The sequence below is a fragment of the Phyllobates terribilis genome, unplaced genomic scaffold (assembly GCF_046119375.1).
Source record: "Phyllobates terribilis strain yellow unplaced genomic scaffold, ASM4611937v1 Scaffold_2__4_contigs__length_985480577, whole genome shotgun sequence".
Taxonomy (NCBI): Eukaryota; Metazoa; Chordata; class Amphibia; order Anura; family Dendrobatidae; genus Phyllobates; species Phyllobates terribilis.
In genome coordinates, this window is record NW_027362762.1 from 476,628,035 (window position 1) to 476,644,050 (window position 16,016).

Here is a 16,016-nt window from a genome sequence, read left to right on the forward strand (position 1 = left end):
TGGGCGAATCGCTCTGGAACTAAAATTGGAACGCTCACTGACATTTGCCCAATCTGAAAGTCTGATAAACGCCGGAAAAATGACTAAGTCCAAAAAATAATTTTTTTCAACTTTTTTCAATTTTACCCCCGTGGGATATATATTCTACCCACACACATTTGGAACTCTCCTGGGGTACCCTCACACATATTATTCCCTCATTTAGTGGATATTTTCACAAAAAAGTGAAATTTTCAAAAATCCAGAAAATTGGCTGAAAACGACTAAATATCAAGGACTCATTGGGCGAATCGCTCTGGAACTGAAATCGGAACGCTCACTGACATTTGCCCTATCTGAAAGTCTGATAAACGTCAGAAAAATGACTAAGTCCAAAAAAAAAATTTTTTCAACTTTTTTCAATTTTGCCCCCGTGGGATATATATTCTACCCACACACATTTGGAACTCTCCTGGGGTACCCTCACACATATTATTCCCTCATTTAGTGGATATTTTCACAAAAAAGTGAAATTTTCAAAAATCCAGAAAATTGGCTGAAAACGACTAAATATCAAGGACTCATTGGGCGAATCGCTCTGGAACTGAAATCGGAACTCTCACTGACATTTCCACTATCTGAAAGTCTGATAAACGTCGGAAAAATGACTATGTCCAAAAAAAAAATTTTTTCAACTTTTTTCAATTTTACCCCCGTGGGATATATATTCTACCCACACACATTTGGAACTCTCCTGGGGTACCCTCACACATATTATTCCCTCATTTAGTGGATATTTTCACAAAAAAGTGAAATTTTCAAAAATCCAGAAAATTGGCTGAAAACGACTAAATATCAAGGACTCATTGGGCGAATCGCTCTGGAACTGAAATCGGAACTCTCACTGACATTTCCACTATCTGAAAGTCTGATAAACGTCGGAAAAATGACTAAGTCCAAAAAAAAAATTTTTTCAACTTTTTTCAATTTTACCCCCGTGGGATATATATTCTACCCACACACATTTGGAACTCTCCTGGGGTACCCTCACACATATTATTCCCTCATTTAGTGGATATTTTCACAAAAAAGTGAAATTTTCAAAAATCCAGAAAATTGGCTGAAAACGACTAAATATCAAGGACTCATTGGGCGAATCGCTCTGGAACTGAAATCGGAACTCTCACTGACATTTCCACTATCTGAAAGTCTGATAAACGTCGGAAAAATGACTAAGTCCAAAAAAAAAATTTTTTCAACTTTTTTCAATTTTACCCCCGTGGGATATATATTCTACCCACACACATTTGGAACTCTCCTGGGGTACCCTCACACATATTATTCCCTCATTTAGTGGATATTTTCACAAAAAAGTGAAATTTTCAAAAATCCAGAAAATTGGCTGAAAACGACTAAATATCAAGGACTCATTGGGCGAATCGCTCTGGAACTAAAATTGGAACGCTCACTGACATTTGCCCAATCTGAAAGTCTGATAAACGCCGGAAAAATGACAAAGTCCAAAAAATAATTTTTTTCAACTTTTTTCAATTTTACCCCCGTGGGATATATATTCTACCCACACACATTTGGAACTCTCCTGGGGTACCCTCACACATATTATTCCCTCATTTAGTGGATATTTTCACAAAAAAGTGAAATTTTCAAAAATCCAAAAAATTGGCTGAAAACGACCAAATATCAAGGACTCATTGGGCGAATCGCTCTGGAACTGAAATCGGAACGCTCACTGACATTTGCCCTATCTGAAAGTTTGATAAACGTCGGAAAAATGACTAAGTCCAAAAAAAAAATTTTTTCAACTTTTTTCAATTTTACCCCCGTGGGATATATATTCTACCCACACACATTTGGAACTCTCCTGGGGTACCCTCACACATATTATTCCCTCATTTAGTGGATATTTTCACAAAAAAGTGAAATTTTCAAAAATCCAGAAAATTGTCTGAAAACGACTAAATATCAAGGACTCATTGGGCGAATCGCTCTGGAACTGAAATCGGAACGCTCACTGACATTTGCCCTATCTGAAAGTCTGATAAACGTCAGAAAAATGACTAAGTCCAAAAAAAAAATTTTTTCAACTTTTTTCAATTTTGCCCCCGTGGGATATATATTCTACCCACACACATTTGGAACTCTCCTGGGGTACCCTCACACATATTATTCCCTCATTTAGTGGATATTTTCACAAAAAAGTGAAATTTTCAAAAATCCAGAAAATTGGCTGAAAACGACTAAATATCAAGGACTCATTGGGCGAATCGCTCTGGAACTAAAATTGGAACGCTCACTGACATTTGCCCAATCTGAAAGTCTGATAAACGCCGGAAAAATGACTAAGTCCAAAAAATAATTTTTTTCAACTTTTTTCAATTTTACCCCCGTGGGATATATATTCTACCCACACACATTTGGAACTCTCCTGGGGTACCCTCACACATATTATTCCCTCATTTAGTGGATATTTTCACAAAAAAGTGAAATTTTCAAAAATCCAGAAAATTGGCTGAAAACGACTAAATATCAAGGACTCATTGGGCGAATCGCTCTGGAACTGAAATCGGAACGCTCACTGACATTTGCCCTATCTGAAAGTCTGATAAACGTCAGAAAAATGACTAAGTCCAAAAAAAAAATTTTTTCAACTTTTTTCAATTTTGCCCCCGTGGGATATATATTCTACCCACACACATTTGGAACTCTCCTGGGGTACCCTCACACATATTATTCCCTCATTTAGTGGATATTTTCACAAAAAAGTGAAATTTTCAAAAATCCAGAAAATTGGCTGAAAACGACTAAATATCAAGGACTCATTGGGCGAATCGCTCTGGAACTGAAATCGGAACTCTCACTGACATTTCCACTATCTGAAAGTCTGATAAACGTCGGAAAAATGACTATGTCCAAAAAAAAAATTTTTTCAACTTTTTTCAATTTTACCCCCGTGGGATATATATTCTACCCACACACATTTGGAACTCTCCTGGGGTACCCTCACACATATTATTCCCTCATTTAGTGGATATTTTCACAAAAAAGTGAAATTTTCAAAAATCCAGAAAATTGGCTGAAAACGACTAAATATCAAGGACTCATTGGGCGAATCGCTCTGGAACTGAAATCGGAACTCTCACTGACATTTCCACTATCTGAAAGTCTGATAAACGTCGGAAAAATGACTAAGTCCAAAAAAAAAATTTTTTCAACTTTTTTCAATTTTACCCCCGTGGGATATATATTCTACCCACACACATTTGGAACTCTCCTGGGGTACCCTCACACATATTATTCCCTCATTTAGTGGATATTTTCACAAAAAAGTGAAATTTTCAAAAATCCAGAAAATTGGCTGAAAACGACTAAATATCAAGGACTCATTGGGCGAATCGCTCTGGAACTGAAATCGGAACTCTCACTGACATTTCCACTATCTGAAAGTCTGATAAACGTCGGAAAAATGACTAAGTCCAAAAAAAAAATTTTTTCAACTTTTTTCAATTTTACCCCCGTGGGATATATATTCTACCCACACACATTTGGAACTCTCCTGGGGTACCCTCACACATATTATTCCCTCATTTAGTGGATATTTTCACAAAAAAGTGAAATTTTCAAAAATCCAGAAAATTGGCTGAAAACGACTAAATATCAAGGACTCATTGGGCGAATCGCTCTGGAACTAAAATTGGAACGCTCACTGACATTTGCCCAATCTGAAAGTCTGATAAACGCCGGAAAAATGACAAAGTCCAAAAAATAATTTTTTTCAACTTTTTTCAATTTTACCCCCGTGGGATATATATTCTACCCACACACATTTGGAACTCTCCTGGGGTACCCTCACACATATTATTCCCTCATTTAGTGGATATTTTCACAAAAAAGTGAAATTTTCAAAAATCCAAAAAATTGGCTGAAAACGACCAAATATCAAGGACTCATTGGGCGAATCGCTCTGGAACTGAAATCGGAACGCTCACTGACATTTGCCCTATCTGAAAGTTTGATAAACGTCGGAAAAATGACTAAGTCCAAAAAAAAAATTTTTTCAACTTTTTTCAATTTTACCCCCGTGGGATATATATTCTACCCACACACATTTGGAACTCTCCTGGGGTACCCTCACACATATTATTCCCTCATTTAGTGGATATTTTCACAAAAAAGTGAAATTTTCAAAAATCCAGAAAATTGTCTGAAAACGACTAAATATCAAGGACTCATTGGGCGAATCGCTCTGGAACTGAAATCGGAACGCTCACTGACATTTGCCCTATCTGAAAGTCTGATAAACGTCAGAAAAATGACTAAGTCCAAAAAAAAAATTTTTTCAACTTTTTTCAATTTTGCCCCCGTGGGATATATATTCTACCCACACACATTTGGAACTCTCCTGGGGTACCCTCACACATATTATTCCCTCATTTAGTGGATATTTTCACAAAAAAGTGAAATTTTCAAAAATCCAAAAAATTGGCTGAAAACGACCAAATATCAAGGACTCATTGGGCGAATCGCTCTGGAACTGAAATCGGAACGCTCACTGACATTTCCCCTATCTGAAAATCTGATAAACGTCGGAAAAATGACTAAGTCCAAAAAAAAAAATTTTTCAACTTTTTTCAATTTTACCCCCGTGGGATATATATTCTACCCACACACATTTGGAACTCTCCTGGGGTACCCTCACACATATTATTCCCTCATTTAGTGGATATTTTCACAAAAAAGTGAAATTTTCAAAAATCCAGAAAATTGGCTGAAAACGACTAAATATCAAGGACTCATTGGGCGAATCGCTCTGGAACTAAAATTGGAACGCTCACTGACATTTGCCCAATCTGAAAGTCTGATAAACGCCGGAAAAATGACTAAGTCCAAAAAATAATTTTTTTCAACTTTTTTCAATTTTACCCCCGTGGGATATATATTCTACCCACACACATTTGGAACTCTCCTGGGGTACCCTCACACATATTATTCCCTCATTTAGTGGATATTTTCACAAAAAAGTGAAATTTTCAAAAATCCAGAAAATTGGCTGAAAACGACTAAATATCAAGGACTCATTGGGCGAATCGCTCTGGAACTGAAATCGGAACGCTCACTGACATTTGCCCTATCTGAAAGTCTGATAAACGTTGGAAAAATGACTAAGTCCAAAAAAAAAATTTTTTCAACTTTTTTCAATTTTACCCCCGTGGGATATATATTCTACCCACACACATTTGGAACTCTCCTGGGGTACCCTCACACATATTATTCCCTCATTTAGTGGATATTTTCACAAAAAAGTGAAATTTTCAAAAATCCAAAAAATTGGCTGAAAACGACCAAATATCAAGGACTCATTGGGCGAATCGCTCTGGAACTGAAATCGGAACGCTCACTGACATTTGCCCTATCTGAAAGTCTGATAAACGTTGGAAAAATGACTAAGTCCAAAAAAAAAATTTTTTCAACTTTTTTCAATTTTACCCCCGTGGGATATATATTCTACCCACACACATTTGGAACTCTCCTGGGGTACCCTCACACATATTATTCCCTCATTTAGTGGATATTTTCACAAAAAAGTGAAATTTTCAAAAATCCAAAAAATTGGCTGAAAACGACCAAATATCAAGGACTCATTGGGCGAATCGCTCTGGAACTGAAATCGGAACGCTCACTGACATTTGCCCTATCTGAAAGTTTGATAAACGTCGGAAAAATGACTAAGTCCAAAAAAAAATTTTTTTCAACTTTTTTCAATTTTACCCCCGTGGGATATATATTCTACCCACACACATTTGGAACTCTCCTGGGGTACCCTCACACATATTATTCCCTCATTTAGTGGATATTTTCACAAAAAAGTGAAATTTTCAAAAATCCAGAAAATTGGCTGAAAACGACTAAATATCAAGGACTCATTGGGCGAATCGCTCTGGAACTGAAATCGGAACGCTCACTGACATTTGCCCTATCTGAAAGTCTGATAAACGTCAGAAAAATGACTAAGTCCAAAAAAAAAATTTTTTCAACTTTTTTCAATTTTGCCCCCGTGGGATATATATTCTACCCACACACATTTGGAACTCTCCTGGGGTACCCTCACACATATTATTCCCTCATTTAGTGGATATTTTCACAAAAAAGTGAAATTTTCAAAAATCCAGAAAATTGGCTGAAAACGACTAAATATCAAGGACTCATTGGGCGAATCGCTCTGGAACTGAAATCGGAACTCTCACTGACATTTCCACTATCTGAAAGTCTGATAAACGTCGGAAAAATGACTATGTCCAAAAAAAAAATTTTTTCAACTTTTTTCAATTTTACCCCCGTGGGATATATATTCTACCCACACACATTTGGAACTCTCCTGGGGTACCCTCACACATATTATTCCCTCATTTAGTGGATATTTTCACAAAAAAGTGAAATTTTCAAAAATCCAGAAAATTGGCTGAAAACGACTAAATATCAAGGACTCATTGGGCGAATCGCTCTGGAACTGAAATCGGAACGCTCACTGACATTTGCCCTATCTGAAAGTCTGATAAACGTCGGAAAAATGACTAAGTCCAAAAAAAAATTTTTTTCAACTTTTTTCAATTTTGCCCCCGTGGGATATATATTCTACCCACACACATTTGGAACTCTCCTGGGGTACCCTCACACATATTATTCCCTCATTTAGTGGATATTTTCACAAAAAAGTGAAATTTTCAAAAATCCAGAAAATTGGCTGAAAATGACTAAATATCAAGGACTCATTGGGCGAATCGCTCTGGAACTGAAATCGGAACGCTCACTGACATTTGCCCTATCTGAAAATCTGATAAACGTCAGAAAAATGACTAAGTCCAAAAAAAAATTTTTTTCAACTTTTTACAATTTTGCCCCCGTGGGATATATATTCTACCCACACACATTTGGAACTCTCCTGGGGTACCCTCACACATATTATTCCCTCATTTAGTGGATATTTTCACAAAAAAGTGAAATTTTCAAAAATCCAGAAAATTGGCTGAAAACGACTAAATATCAAGGACTCATTGGGCGAATCGCTCTGGAACTGAAATCGGAACTCTCACTGACATTTCCACTATCTGAAAGTCTGATAAACGTCGGAAAAATGACTAAGTCCAAAAAAAAAATTTTTTCAACTTTTTTCAATTTTACCCCCGTGGGATATATATTCTACCCACACACATTTGGAACTCTCCTGGGGTACCCTCACACATATTATTCCCTCATTTAGTGGATATTTTCACAAAAAAGTGAAATTTTCAAAAATCCAGAAAATTGGCTGAAAACGACTAAATATCAAGGACTCATTGGGCGAATCGCTCTGGAACTAAAATTGGAACGCTCACTGACATTTGCCCAATCTGAAAGTCTGATAAACGCCGGAAAAATGACAAAGTCCAAAAAATAATTTTTTTCAACTTTTTTCAATTTTACCCCCGTGGGATATATATTCTACCCACACACATTTGGAACTCTCCTGGGGTACCCTCACACATATTATTCCCTCATTTAGTGGATATTTTCACAAAAAAGTGAAATTTTCAAAAATCCAAAAAATTGGCTGAAAACGACCAAATATCAAGGACTCATTGGGCGAATCGCTCTGGAACTGAAATCGGAACGCTCACTGACATTTGCCCTATCTGAAAGTTTGATAAACGTCGGAAAAATGACTAAGTCCAAAAAAAAAATTTTTTCAACTTTTTTCAATTTTACCCCCGTGGGATATATATTCTACCCACACACATTTGGAACTCTCCTGGGGTACCCTCACACATATTATTCCCTCATTTAGTGGATATTTTCACAAAAAAGTGAAATTTTCAAAAATCCAGAAAATTGTCTGAAAACGACTAAATATCAAGGACTCATTGGGCGAATCGCTCTGGAACTGAAATCGGAACGCTCACTGACATTTGCCCTATCTGAAAGTCTGATAAACGTCAGAAAAATGACTAAGTCCAAAAAAAAAATTTTTTCAACTTTTTTCAATTTTGCCCCCGTGGGATATATATTCTACCCACACACATTTGGAACTCTCCTGGGGTACCCTCACACATATTATTCCCTCATTTAGTGGATATTTTCACAAAAAAGTGAAATTTTCAAAAATCCAAAAAATTGGCTGAAAACGACCAAATATCAAGGACTCATTGGGCGAATCGCTCTGGAACTGAAATCGGAACGCTCACTGACATTTCCCCTATCTGAAAATCTGATAAACGTCGGAAAAATGACTAAGTCCAAAAAAAAAAATTTTTCAACTTTTTTCAATTTTACCCCCGTGGGATATATATTCTACCCACACACATTTGGAACTCTCCTGGGGTACCCTCACACATATTATTCCCTCATTTAGTGGATATTTTCACAAAAAAGTGAAATTTTCAAAAATCCAGAAAATTGGCTGAAAACGACTAAATATCAAGGACTCATTGGGCGAATCGCTCTGGAACTAAAATTGGAACGCTCACTGACATTTGCCCAATCTGAAAGTCTGATAAACGCCGGAAAAATGACTAAGTCCAAAAAATAATTTTTTTCAACTTTTTTCAATTTTACCCCCGTGGGATATATATTCTACCCACACACATTTGGAACTCTCCTGGGGTACCCTCACACATATTATTCCCTCATTTAGTGGATATTTTCACAAAAAAGTGAAATTTTCAAAAATCCAGAAAATTGGCTGAAAACGACTAAATATCAAGGACTCATTGGGCGAATCGCTCTGGAACTGAAATCGGAACGCTCACTGACATTTGCCCTATCTGAAAGTCTGATAAACGTCGGAAAAATGACTAAGTCCAAAAAAAAAATTTTTTCAACTTTTTTCAATTTTACCCCCGTGGGATATATATTCTACCCACACACATTTGGAACTCTCCTGGGGTACCCTCACACATATTATTCCCTCATTTAGTGGATATTTTCACAAAAAAGTGAAATTTTCAAAAATCCAGAAAATTGGCTGAAAACGACTAAATATCAAGGACTCATTGGGCGAATCGCTCTGGAACTGAAATCGGAACTCTCACTGACATTTCCCCTATCTGAAAGTCTGATAAACGTCGGAAAAATGACTAAGTCCAAAAAATAATTTTTTTCAACTTTTTTCAATTTTACCCCCGTGGGATATATATTCTACCCACACACATTTGGAACTCTCCTGGGGTACCCTCACACATATTATTCCCTCATTTAGTGGATATTTTCACAAAAAAGTGAAATTTTCAAAAATCCAGAAAATTGGCTGAAAACGACTAAATATCAAGGACTCATTGGGCGAATCGCTCTGGAACTGAAATCGGAACGCTCACTGACATTTCCCCTATCTGAAAATCTGATAAACGTCGGAAAAATGACTAAGTCCCAAAAAAAAAATTTTTCAACTTTTTTCAATTTTACCCCCGTGGGATATATATTCTACCCACACACATTTGGAACTCTCCTGGGGTACCCTCACACATATTATTCCCTCATTTAGTGGATATTTTCACAAAAAAGTGAAATTTTCAAAAATCCAGAAAATTGGCTGAAAACGACTAAATATCAAGGACTCATTGGGCGAATCGCTCTGGAACTGAAATCGGAACGCTCACTGACATTTGCCCTATTTGAAAGTTTGATAAACGTCGGAAAAATGACTAAGTCCAAAAAAAATTTTTTTTCAACTTTTTTCAATTTTACCCCCGTGGGATATATATTCTACCCACACACATTTGGAACTCTCCTGGGGTACCCTCACACATATTATTCCCTCATTTAGTGGATATTTTCACAAAAAAGTGAAATTTTCAAAAATCCAAAAAATTGGCTGAAAACGACCAAATATCAAGGGCTCATTGGGCGAATCGCTCTGGAACTGAAATCGGAATGCTCACTGACATTTCCCCTATCTGAAAATCTGATAAACGTCGGAAAAATGACTAAGTCCAAAAAAAAAAATTTTTCAACTTTTTTCAATTTTACCCCCGTGGGATATATATTCTACCCACACACATTTGGAACTCTCCTGGGGTACCCTCACACATATTATTCCCTCATTTAGTGGATATTTTCACAAAAAAGTGAAATTTTCAAAAATCCAGAAAATTGGCTGAAAACGACTAAATATCAAGTACTCATTGGGCGAATCGCTCTGGAACTAAAATTGGAACGCTCACTGACATTTGCCCAATCTGAAAGTCTGATAAACGCCGGAAAAATGACTAAGTCCAAAAAATAATTTTTTTCAACTTTTTTCAATTTTACCCCCGTGGGATATATATTCTACCCACACACATTTGGAACTCTCCTGGGGTACCCTCACACATATTATTCCCTCATTTAGTGGATATTTTCACAAAAAAGTGAAATTTTCAAAAATCCAGAAAATTGGCTGAAAACGACTAAATATCAAGGACTCATTGGGCGAATCGCTCTGGAACTAAAATTGGAACGCTCACTGACATTTGCCCAATCTGAAAGTCTGATAAACGCCGGAAAAATGACTAAGTCCAAAAACTAATTTTTTTCAACTTTTTTCAATTTTACCCCCGTGGGATATATATTCTACCCACACACATTTGGAACTCTCCTGGGGTACCCTCACACATATTATTCCCTCATTTAGTGGATATTTTCACAAAAAAGTGAAATTTTCAAAAATCCAGAAAATTGGCTGAAAACGACTAAATATCAAGGACTCATTGGGCGAATCGCTCTGGAACTGAAATCGAAACGCTCACTGACATTTGCCCTATCTGAAAGTCTGATAAACGTCGGAAAAATGACTAAGTCCAAAAAAAAAATTTTTTCAACTTTTTTCAATTTTACCCCCGTGGGATATATATTCTACCCACACACATTTGGAACTCTCCTGGGGTACCCTCACACATATTATTCCCTCATTTAGTGGATATTTTCACAAAAAAGTGAAATTTTCAAAAATCCAGAAAATTGGCTGAAAACGACTAAATATCAAGGACTCATTGGGCGAATCGCTCTGGAACTGAAATCGGAACGCTCACTGACATTTGCCCTATCTGAAAGTCTGATAAACGTCGGAAAAATGACTAAGTCCAAAAAAAAAATTTTTTCAACTTTTTTCAATTTTACCCCCGTGGGATATATATTCTACCCACACACATTTGGAACTCTCCTGGGGTACCCTCACACATATTATTCCCTCATTTAGTGGATATTTTCACAAAAAAGTGAAATTTTCAAAAATCCAGAAAATTGGCTGAAAACTACTAAATATCAAGGACTCATTGGGCGAATCGCTCTGGAACTAAAATTGGAACGCTCACTGACATTTGCCCAATCTGAAAGTCTGATAAACGCCGGAAAAATGACTAAGTCCAAAAACTAATTTTTTTCAACTTTTTTCAATTTTACCCCCGTGGGATATATATTCTACCCACACACATTTGGAACTCTCCTGGGGTACCCTCACACATATTATTCCCTCATTTAGTGGATATTTTCACAAAAAAGTGAAATTTTCAAAAATCCAGAAAATTGGCTGAAAACGACTAAATATCAAGGACTCATTGGGCGAATCGCTCTGGAACTGAAATCGAAACGCTCACTGACATTTGCCCTATCTGAAAGTCTGATAAACGTCGGAAAAATGACTAAGTCCAAAAAAAAAATTTTTTCAACTTTTTTCAATTTTACCCCCGTGGGATATATATTCTACCCACACACATTTGGAACTCTCCTGGGGTACCCTCACACATATTATTCCCTCATTTAGTGGATATTTTCACAAAAAAGTGAAATTTTCAAAAATCCAGAAAATTGGCTGAAAACTACTAAATATCAAGGACTCATTGGGCGAATCGCTCTGGAACTGAAATCGGAACTCTCACTGACATTTCCCCTATCTGAAAGTCTGATAAACGTCGGAAAAATGACTAAGTCCAAAAAAAATTTTTTTTCAACTTTTTTCAATTTTACCCCCGTGGGATATATATTCTACCCACACACATTTGGAACTCTCCTGGGGTACCCTCACACATATTATTCCCTCATTTAGTGGATATTTTCACAAAAAAGTGAAATTTTCAAAAATCCAGAAAATTGGCTGAAAACGACTAAATATCAAGGACTCATTGGGCGAATCGCTCTGGAACTAAAATTGGAACGCTCACTGACATTTGCCCAATCTGAAAGTCTGATAAACGCCGGAAAAATGACTAAGTCCAAAAAATAATTTTTTTCAACTTTTTTCAATTTTACCCCCGTGGGATATATATTCTACCCACACACATTTGGAACTCTCCTGGGGTACCCTCACACATATTATTCCCTCATTTAGTGGATATTTTCACAAAAAAGTGAAATTTTCAAAAATCCAGAAAATTGGCTGAAAACGACTAAATATCAAGGACTCATTGGGCGAATCGCTCTGGAACTAAAATTGGAACGCTCACTGACATTTGCCCAATCTGAAAGTCTGATAAACGCCGGAAAAATGACTAAGTCCAAAAACTAATTTTTTTCAACTTTTTTCAATTTTACCCCCGTGGGATATATATTCTACCCACACACATTTGGAACTCTCCTGGGGTACCCTCACACATATTATTCCCTCATTTAGTGGATATTTTCACAAAAAAGTGAAATTTTCAAAAATCCAGAAAATTGGCTGAAAACGACTAAATATCAAGGACTCATTGGGCGAATCGCTCTGGAACTAAAATTGGAACGCTCACTGACATTTGCCCAATCTGAAAGTCTGATAAACGTCGGAAAAATGACTAAGTCCAAAAAAAAAATTTTTTCAACTTTTTTCAATTTTACCCCCGTGGGATATATATTCTACCCACACACATTTGGAACTCTCCTGGGGTACCCTCACACATATTATTCCCTCATTTAGTGGATATTTTCACAAAAAAGTGAAATTTTCAAAAATCCAGAAAATTGGCTGAAAACTACTAAATATCAAGGACTCATTGGGCGAATCGCTCTGGAACTGAAATCGGAACTCTCACTGACATTTGCCCTATCTGAAAGTCTGATAAACGTCGGAAAAATGACTAAGTCCAAAAAAAAATTTTTTTAAACTTTTTTCAATTTTACCCCCGTGGGATATATATTCTACCCACACACATTTGGAACTCTCCTGGGGTACCCTCACACATATTATTCCCTCATTTAGTGGATATTTTCACAAAAAAGTGAAATTTTCAAAAATCCAGAAAATTGGCTGAAAACGACTAAATATCAAGGACTCATTGGGCGAATCGCTCTGGAACTAAAATTGGAACGCTCACTGACATTTGCCCAATCTGAAAGTCTGATAAACGCCGGAAAAATGACTAAGTCCAAAAAATAATTTTTTTCAACTTTTTTCAATTTTACCCCCGTGGGATATATATTCTACCCACACACATTTGGAACTCTCCTGGGGTACCCTCACACATATTATTCCCTCATTTAGTGGATATTTTCACAAAAAAGTGAAATTTTCAAAAATCCAGAAAATTGGCTGAAAACGACTAAATATCAAGGACTCATTGGGCGAATCGCTCTGGAACTAAAATTGGAACGCTCACTGACATTTGCCCAATCTGAAAGTCTGATAAACGCCGGAAAAATGACTAAGTCCAAAAACTAATTTTTTTCAACTTTTTTCAATTTTACCCCCGTGGGATATATATTCTACCCACACACATTTGGAACTCTCCTGGGGTACCCTCACACATATTATTCCCTCATTTAGTGGATATTTTCACAAAAAAGTGAAATTTTCAAAAATCCAGAAAATTGGCTGAAAACGACTAAATATCAAGGACTCATTGGGCGAATCGCTCTGGAACTGAAATCGAAACGCTCACTGACATTTGCCCTATCTGAAAGTCTGATAAACGTCGGAAAAATGACTAAGTCCAAAAAAAAAATTTTTTCAACTTTTTTCAATTTTACCCCCGTGGGATATATATTCTACCCACACACATTTGGAACTCTCCTGGGGTACCCTCACACATATTATTCCCTCATTTAGTGGATATTTTCACAAAAAAGTGAAATTTTCAAAAATCCAGAAAATTGGCTGAAAACGACTAAATATCAAGGACTCATTGGGCGAATCGCTCTGGAACTGAAATCGGAACGCTCACTGACATTTGCCCTATCTGAAAGTCTGATAAACGTCGGAAAAATGACTAAGTCCAAAAAAAAATTTTTTTAAACTTTTTTCAATTTTACCCCCGTGGGATATATATTCTACCCACACACATTTGGAACTCTCCTGGGGTACCCTCACACATATTATTCCCTCATTTAGTGGATATTTTCACAAAAAAGTGAAATTTTCAAAAATCCAGAAAATTGGCTGAAAACTACTAAATATCAAGGACTCATTGGGCGAATCGCTCTGGAACTGAAATCGGAACTCTCACTGACATTTCCCCTATCTGAAAGTCTGATAAACGTCGGAAAAATGACTAAGTCTAAAAAAAAATTTTTTTCAACTTTTTTCAATTTTACCCCCGTGGGATATATATTCTACCCACACACATTTGGAACTCTCCTGGGGTACCCTCACACATATTATTCCCTCATTTAGTGGATATTTTCACAAAAAAGTGAAATTTTCAAAAATCCAGAAAATTGGCTGAAAACGACTAAATATCAAGGACTCATTGGGCGAATCGCTCTGGAACTAAAATTGGAACACTCACTGACATTTGCCCAATCTGAAAGTCTGATAAACGCCGGAAAAATGACTAAGTCCAAAAAATAATTTTTTTCAACTTTTTTCAATTTTACCCCCGTGGGATATATATTCTACCCACACACATTTGGAACTCTCCTGGGGTACCCTCACACATATTATTCCCTCATTTAGTGGATATTTTCACAGAAAAGTGAAATTTTCAAAAATCCAGAAAATTTGCTGAAAACGACTAAATATCAAGGACTCATTGGGCGAATCGCTCTGGAACTGAAATCGGAACTCTCACTGACATTTCCCCTATCTGAAAGTCTGATAAACGTCGGAAAAATGACTAAGTCCAAAAAAAAAATTTTTTCAACTTTTTTCAATTTTACCCCCGTGGGATATATATTCTACCCACACACATTTGGAACTCTCCTGGGGTACCCTCACACATATTATTCCCTCATTTAGTGGATATTTTCACAAAAAAGTGAAATTTTCAAAAATCCAGAAAATTGGCTGAAAACTACTAAATATCAAGGACTCATTGGGCGAATCGCTCTGGAACTGAAATCGGAACTCTCACTGACATTTCCCCTATCTGAAAGTCTGATAAACGTCGGAAAAATGACTAAGTCCAAAAAAAATTTTTTTTCAACTTTTTTCAATTTTACCCCCGTGGGATATATATTCTACCCACACACATTTGGAACTCTCCTGGGGTACCCTCACACATATTATTCCCTCATTTAGTGGATATTTTCACAAAAAAGTGAAATTTTCAAAAATCCAGAAAATTGGCTGAAAACGACTAAATATCAAGGACTCATTGGGCGAATCGCTCTGGAACTGAAATCGGAATGCTCACTGACATTTGCCCTATCTGAAAGTCTGATAAACGTCGGAAAAATGACTAAGTCCAAAAAAAAAATTTTTTCAACTTTTTTCAATTTTGCCCCCGTGGGATATATATTCTACCCACACACATTTGGAACTCTCCTGGGGTACCCTCACACATATTATTCCCTCATTTAGTGGATATTTTCACAAAAAAGTGAAATTTTCAAAAATCCAGAAAATTGGCTGAAAACGACTAAATATCAAGGACTCATTGGGCGAATCGCTCTGGAACTAAAATTGGAACGCTCACTGACATTTGCCCAATCTGAAAGTCTGATAAACGCCGGAAAAATGACTAAGTCCAAAAAATAATTTTTTTCAACTTTTTTCAATTTTACCCCCGTGGGATATATATTCTACCCACACACATTTGGAACTCTCCTGGGGTACCCTCACACATATTATTCCCTCATTTAGTGGATATTTTCACAAAAAA